An 8102-nucleotide genomic window follows, 5' to 3' on the forward strand; every position below is an offset into this window, starting at 1 on the left:
AATGATACAATCAACTACATTTGTTTCTTCAAAGAATATAATTAAGGCGAAATACAAAAAAATAAAATACTCTTGTTAAGAATTGAGTTGAACTCAACTCAAGACCTTCGCTTACTAATAAGACGCTCTACCCAACTAAGCTACGAAAGCTTGTTGCTCTCTTGTTTCACAAACCATTTGATCTCTTATTCCATGGATTTGCTATAAAATTCAAATATAGCTACGGATGGCCATTTTTCGAAAGTATAGCTACAAATGATAAATACAGTTTACATGTTTGATGTGTCGCATAATTTTTCCTAAATAATATCGTTCAACCGGTTATATTAGCATTATAGTATAATGTCACAACTGAGGTAAGTAGTTATCCTGTATTTTTGAACTCGATGGAGCTACCAATATTCCTGCCGAGATCCTTGTGCGCTCTTGACAACAGGGAATACAAACGTAATTACAAAAGAAAATCACATAGTACTTTTGAAAACAAGAATTATAAACGTAACCACAAAATAAATGTGTTGGACGGACTGAGCAGAAGTTTAAAAAAACCAAAATCGAAAAAGCTTGACATTTACGCTAAGAATATGCAAAATACTTGCGTACAATATACCCTTGTGGTCCGGCCCTTCCATGGACTCCGCACATAGCGATAACTTAGTGCACCGGATTGCCCTTTAAAATACACCATGTAAAACAATTTTTTAGACCAGTTGTTATGATAACATAGAGCTAATAAAGGATGTACAACAAAATAATAGAGCTAATAAGGGATGCACCACAAAAAAATAGACCTAATTAGGAATACAACAACATACCAAATATTATCTCACACCGTGGTAGGGAGGGTCGTGTGTAAGTACAGACCTAATGAAGGATGTAACAAAAAAATAGAGAGGAATCTCATCCATCTATCAGGGTTAATTATGACAAAAAGCTTCATTTGGATGTTAATCCATAGCTTACTTGAATTACTCATCATTTAGGATGAATTCCTTCATGCACAGAATAAACAAAACAATTGAAGGAGAAGAGCAAGAAGTATGACTTCTTTAGGTCAATCACAAAGTGTGCCAAAAAACCAATAAAAACAAGAAATCTCACGAAAAACCAATCAGCACGAACTCAATATACACAATTAGTGGGTATTCACAAAACAAGCAACAACTGCAAAATTTGGTTAAATTATACAACGATCTTACTTCCCCAAAAATGTATTGCCTTCCTTGTTAAGGTCTATGATTTTAGCTTTTAACTTGCAACACCAACTGCAGAGCTCCTGCATAAATAGATGCAGTGGCAATAAATTTTTTTAAAAGTTCAGTAATCGAATTACTAGATAATGCTTGATGAGATCATGGACTCACCAATCAGGATTAGTCGGAAAAAAATATCTCAGCAACAAAGTAACCCAAAAATAGACATTAGTATTCAAATGCCTAGATTTCTAGACAAAAGGAAACACATTTAGGCACATCCATGTCAAAGAAGCAGGTATTCTGATTCTTTTCAGAGTTCGAAAACAGAGAACATAAGGGCTAAAGTATTGGAAAGTACCTCTTTAGCATATGATGCCTATGATTCGACAAAGAAAAATACTAAGGCACACCCATCTCAGGGCAAGAGCATACCAAATCATTACATTTTAAAAACAAGTGGGAAATAGGATTAAGTATCAAAAAGAACATATTTACCAACAAAGAAACTCAAAAATAGACTTTACTTGTTTGCATTTTGATTCTTAGAATTATAGTGAAAAGAAAACATTTTTAGGCACACACATATCTAAGAAGCAGCATTATCATTCAACAAAGAGAGTTCATAAACAGAGAAAAATAGGCTAAAGTATCAAGAAGTACATCTTTCGCAATAAAGTTAATTCTCAAATAGAACTTAGCATTCACATTCCTAGAACTTCAAAAGCAGAGAATTTGTTGTTTGCTTTCTTATTTGATCTTTGGCCATCAATTATTTTTGCTACCATCACCATTTATCGTTCAATTACTAAAATTCAGATACTGAAAACATTGGAGAAATTATTCCAGAACATTCTGGAAAATCAAACTAGTTTTAGACTGAAATGAATACCTTTCAAGCTAAGAATTATTTCCACAATGCTTCTCAAGAGTTAGTCTTAAAAGTGAACCAAAAGTTGAAATGAGGTATGAGCTCAGATTTTGCCTATATAATCAAGTAGCAGAAAAAAAGCAAAAAAGCAAAAACCAAAATTAAAAGCAATGGGGTAGGCTCAGATTCGCCTTTTCTCAGACAAAACCCAAAAAGCTTTGGAAAAAACTGCCATGGCTGCAAGCATAAGTTAGCCTTATGAGACAGGAAAAAACACCCAAAAAATGGATTTTCTCCAATATCTCATAGACCCACAAGGTAGGGTAAGGTCTGCGTATATGTTGTTGTTATTGTATCTCATAGACATATCTGCGCTGCCATGCCAAGATACAGTTTTTTCCAGCTCAATAGATTTATAAGTCTGTCTTTTTCACAAACAAAAATCTTCATAGCCTCTAATCAATTTGAACAAAGGGAGTAATAAATCAATCAACTAAGGGTGGTTTTGCAATCGGAAAATTTTCATTTGAGTGATCATCGGTGGCGGAGAATGACAGAGAGGGGCAAAACCACCCATTAAAACTCCCTACAGCTCTCTGCTTTCACCGCTGCCTCAGACTTAAACTAATGAGATTTTTGCTATTTTAGTGTTATCGCCACTTCTTATATATTGTGCCCTAATCAATTGGGCCTTATTTCAAAAGCACATTCCGAATCTAAATCGGGTCGAACTGAAACCAATATTCTGATTCCACGGTTGTCAAAAAGGGGATTAGGGCTCTTGAGCAAAAAAAAATACAACTCGATTTCGCCGGAAAAGAGACCGGACGAGAGTGAAATTGAGGCTCAGAGGTGTGTTTAAGCTCAGGCAAAAAGAGAGTCCGGCGACGCCATGGCTGCAAAAACCCAACGGAGGCATGCCCCGCCAAGATACAGGTCGGATTATCTCAAAACGCCCCGAATAATTAATAAGCTCAGAAGGGAATTACAAAATTTGTGAAAATCATCATCGCCTCTTTTAAGCACGTCGATTATACTCACCACCACCACTTCTGCCACCGCCACCGGCAGCATTAAATGCTCCGGCGGAAGCGTAAAAGGAAAATGCATACTGTAGTGAAAATTCAAATGATCCTATTTGTGCAAATCTCCCTATGTATAAACAGCGGCTCTAAAATAGGCTATAAAAGGGCTGTTGGGATAGTTTGAGAAATCATAGGCTAATATGCAGAGAGAGGCAACCGCCCTTTCAATGAAAAATCCTACAATTCTCTGTAGCCTCATTCTCTCCCTTCCGAGCTTTTTGCTTTGTGTTCGTTTTTTGGTAATCTGAATTCTCCCATAATTTAAAATATGCGTATTATTTATACTACCTATTATATTGTATTAGTTGTGTGAGAGATTATTATATGAAATTTTACCTCCTGTTGTAAGTTTTACGACATATTTATTATAAATAAATATTATTTTTTATACCTACCTTTTAGGTTTTATAATAAAATATATATTTATGATTATTTGTTACCGTTAAGCCATTAAATATGCTATCTAATATTTTTCTCACTCATTATTTCAGTTTATTCTCTCACAATCAAGCATAGTATCTTATTTCTCTCTCTACGATCTCTCTCATTCTTTGCTATATGAACTAGAAAACTGGTTTCCTCCGACAGACGGTCTATAATGGTGTCAATTTCCACTCTTTCATTGTTTTACATTATTATCTCTTTCTGCCTCACTTCGGTGACCATTTCCGTCCAATCCGACGGTCATGAAACTTTCATCATTCACGTTTTCAAATCCGATAAGCGCCGCCATGTTTTCACCTCACCACTAAAGTTTTTGGATTTTTTGCTGGTTAAAACTTCTTCTTTTTCTCTTCAACAGTATTTTTTAAAATATTCACAATTGTTAGGTTTTCTGCAGAATACCTACTAAAGTCATCTTTCAATTTGCAAATCGCTCAAGAGAAACCTGTATTTGCAAGTTCATCAACAACCATTAAAGCCGAAAGGAGAACAAAAATACGTAATGACCCTAATTGTAATGTATTTATATGTATTCGAGTCCGCATACATTGATTTTTAGTTTCTACAGTGGTTTTCTCTTCTTGTATTTAGATGTATTTATATGTATTCGATAAGGCATACACTGATTTTTATTTTGTACGGTGATTTTTGACTGTTGTATTTAGATGTATTTATATGTATTTGAGTTATTACAACAACATTTTTAAATACATTGTTAGTTCTATCATTTTGATTTTAATCATCAATTAGTTATGCATTCAATCTAACTGTATTCATCTGTATTTTCAACCTAACTGTATCCATTTATATTTAAAACAACAATACAGTGAAATACAGTAAAATACTCTTAATACAAATAGAAAATCAATGAATACAACCAATGAAATATACTCAATAAAGCAGTAATACCATGTATTAGGAATGCATATAAGTTAAGTCCTTTTCCAGTTTCTGCTGTTCTCATAAACAAAGGGCTGTTGGTTGTTTGATAATGGAGAAAAATCAATGGCGGAACAGAGAGGGACAACCACTCTTTCAAAGAAAATCCCAATACTCTCTGTTTTGCCTCATTTCTTTCCTTTCTGGACTAACCTTTGCCTTTTATGGGGGAATTCTTTGGTTTTTCACATCAGAATTTCCCAGCTCTCTTCTCCTCTTTTCTCTGTATATAAATTACATGTGGGGTAGTGAGAGAGGAGAAAAAAGGAGATAAGTACGAGTTAGTTTCTTAAATCAAGAATTACAGTCCTTTCGGTTTAAAATCTCTGTTACAGTCTTAAAATGAGACTTACAAGTGTCTTTTGGTTAAAATCTCTCAAAAGAGAATAATTGGCTCACCATTGAAGGACATGAAATAGGTATTGAGGGCTCAGATTTTCCGTATTTGAACTAAACAAAAGAGAAAGCGACGCCGCCATGGCTGCAGACACCAGTTTGCTATACAAAGCCATACTGTAGCCTCGCCAAGATACAGTCAGTATTTTCTCAATGCCATGACCAAACATAGCCAAGAACGGAAAGCAATCATCACAGCCTCACAGCCCCTTTACAACATAAGTAGCAGCAGCACAAAGAGAAGAGGAAAACGAAGAAATGTACAGGGGTGTGTTTGGATGAAAGATTTTTTTTTCTTTTTTCTTGTTTATTTGAAAGGGCTGTTGGTTTTTCTGGTTATCAATGGATAAATCACGGGCATAGCAGAGAGGGGCAACCATCCTGTACAAAAAAATCCCAGTCTCTGATGCCTCATTCTCTAAGCTATGCGTAACTCTTTGCTTTACTGGTAAGAACCTCTGGGTAGGCTCGGGTTCTCTGTTTTCCAGAGAACAAAAAAATTTGAAAACCGCCATGGCTGCAAGCATCAGTATGTCATGAGACAGAGAACAAACACCACAAATGAAACTTCTCTCCCCATATCTCACAGACCCATCTGAGCTGCCACGCCAAGTTACAGTTTTCTTCAGCTCAATAGAAATATATGTTTCATCTTCCGCAGAAGATAAAATCTTCATAGCCTCAACAACGACAACAACAACAAACCCAGTTGAATCTCACAAGTGGGATGGGGAAGGTTAGTGTGTACGTAGACCTTACCTCTACCTTGAGAAGGCATGAAAGGATATTTCCGAAAAAGAAGCACAGAGAGTAGAAAAAGGAAAAGAGGGAGGGTCCTGTGAAATTTCACAAAAAGGGTGGGGTTTTGCAATCAGAAAAATTTATCAGCGGCAACCCAGAATGACAGAGACGGGAAAAACCACCCATTGGAACTCCCCACAACTCTCTGCTTCACCGCAGACTTAAACTAATGAGATTTGGAAAGATACTTACGCGACAAAATATAAACAATGGCCTCAAAGCATCCTATTTGAGCAAATCACCCCTGCTTCGGTCGAGGCTCAGATCTGTGTTATAACTCAAGCAAAAGGAGATCTGACGACGCCATGGCTGCAAAGACCACCAGAAATCTGGAGGCATGCCCCGCCAAGATACAGGCCAGATAATATCAAATGCCTGATTAATAAGCTTAGAAAGAATGGAAGATCCACAATCATCATCGCCTCTTTCAAGCCATAGTCACCATCATCGGCATAACTTGTCTCTAAACCAAACGAACCAATAAAAGCTTGTTTGGGTTGTTGTTACCCATTGTATTGTTAGTTTAGATAGGCCAAATAGATAGATAGCCCCTTAAAACCCACCAGGAGAATCCGGTGAAGCCATGGCTGCAAAACCTACCAGGGGAGACCTGGGAGCATGCCCGCCCAGATACGTGTCGATAATCTCAATTGCCCGATTAATATGATAGATTTACAAAATTATCTTCGCCACTTTCATGCTGTCAATCATACTCATCGCGCTGGCATAACTTGTCCCTAAACCAAGAGAATTCATCAACTATGAACTCACAGAGAAAGAGAACCCCAACCTTAGAGACTCCTGCACTCTCCGAGTCATAAAAGGCTCATTCTTTTAGCACTTTAGGGCATAAGGGAGGCTCAAAATCCCACCTTTTTCAGACAAAATCAAAAGAAATTTAAAACCTGGCATGGCTGCAAGCAACAGTTAGCCTTATGAGACAGAAGAAACACCAAAAATGGAACTTTGCTCCCCAAATCTCAGACCCATCTGAGCTGCCATGCCAAGATACAGTGTTTTCAGCTCAAGAGAAAATGCCCGATTCATCTCCCACAGAAGACTAAAATCTTCACAGCCTAATTGCATTGAAACGAAGAGTATAACAAGAACAGGAAACTAGCCAGGTCATTATGTAATTTCACCAAAAGAGTGTTTTGTAATTGGAAAACTTCTCATTTAAGTGATCATTGGCAGCAGAGAATGCCAGGGAGGGGCAAAACCACTCATTAAAACTCCCTACAGCTATCTGCATTCACCACAGCCTCAGACTTAAAACTAATGAGACTTTCACAGTTTTTGGAGTTCTTGGCATTTTGAAAAGCATAACTAAAAAGTCCATTTTGACAACCAGTGAAACAAGAGATTAGGCCTTTTGAGCTCCATTAATGGATAAAACAGAGAAAACTAAATTGTGAATTTTGCAATTCATGCAGTCAAATCATTCCATCATCTAAAACAACAACATCAACAACTACTAAGCCTCATAACAAATCGGTATGAATCCTCTACATCACATTCCAAAATTAGCCGAAATTTCTAAAATTGGCACATATATTGAGGCTCAGATCAGTGTTTAACCTGAGGCAAAAGGAGAGTCCAACGACGCCATGGCTGCAAAACCCACCAGGGTAAACCTGAGGGCATTGCCCCGCCAAGATACGGGTCGGGTTATCTCAAAATGTCCCGATTAATTAATGAGCTCAGAAGGGAATGATAAAATCATCATCGCCTCTTTGTAGCCGTCGATTATACTCACCGTCACCGCTTCCACCAGCTCCACCGGCAAGCATAGAATGCTCCGGCGAAAGCATTAAAAAAAAAGAAAAAGAAAAAAAGAGTGGAAGGGTATAAGAAACCCTTAATATATATATATATACTCCCTCCGTTAAAATTGATAAAAAGGGCTGTTATTGGAGTTCTTACAGTAATGGAGAAATCATAGGCTGATGCAGAGAGAGGCAACCGCCCTTTCAATGAAAATCCTCAAACTCTCTGTAGCCTCATTCTTTCCCTTTTGAGCTTTTGCTTTCCTCATTTGACATTTCCCGAAATTATTGTTTTACTATATAGAGTACCCAAAAGCCTGTGAAAACTTCGTACTATACGCTAGTAGGTTTGATGTGATCGATTTTGACTTGTTAAAAAAAATTTAACTTATTTTAATTTAAGTATTTTTTGACTTTTGACAAATACTGAAAAAAATTAAAAAGAATTTAAAGCTGATTTGACCAACTTAAAGGTCAATCCAAACACGCTCTTACTTTTGAAATCCATCAGTAAATATTATTTTAGTTAATCTTTTTACAAGGGGTCAGTAAGGAACCAGGGGTCGTTTCGTATAAGAATAATGCAAAATAATGTGTATTAGTAATG

The 8102-nt window shown here is 36.7% G+C and overlaps 1 long non-coding RNA gene across 1 annotated transcript; it reads right to left on the bottom strand.

The window, feature by feature from the left end:
- Nucleotides 1-452: 452 nt before the first annotated feature.
- Nucleotides 453-7786, bottom strand: LOC107831047 (uncharacterized). Its single transcript, XR_012701885.1, has 2 exons — nucleotides 1200-7786; nucleotides 453-672 (listed from the first exon to the last, which is right to left on the bottom strand). It is a non-coding gene; the product is annotated as an uncharacterized LOC107831047 (long non-coding RNA).
- Nucleotides 7787-8102: the final 316 nt, after the last annotated feature.

This window comes from Nicotiana tabacum, chromosome 18 (genome assembly GCF_000715075.1).
Source record: "Nicotiana tabacum cultivar K326 chromosome 18, ASM71507v2, whole genome shotgun sequence".
NCBI lineage: Eukaryota > Viridiplantae > Streptophyta > Magnoliopsida > Solanales > Solanaceae > Nicotiana > Nicotiana tabacum.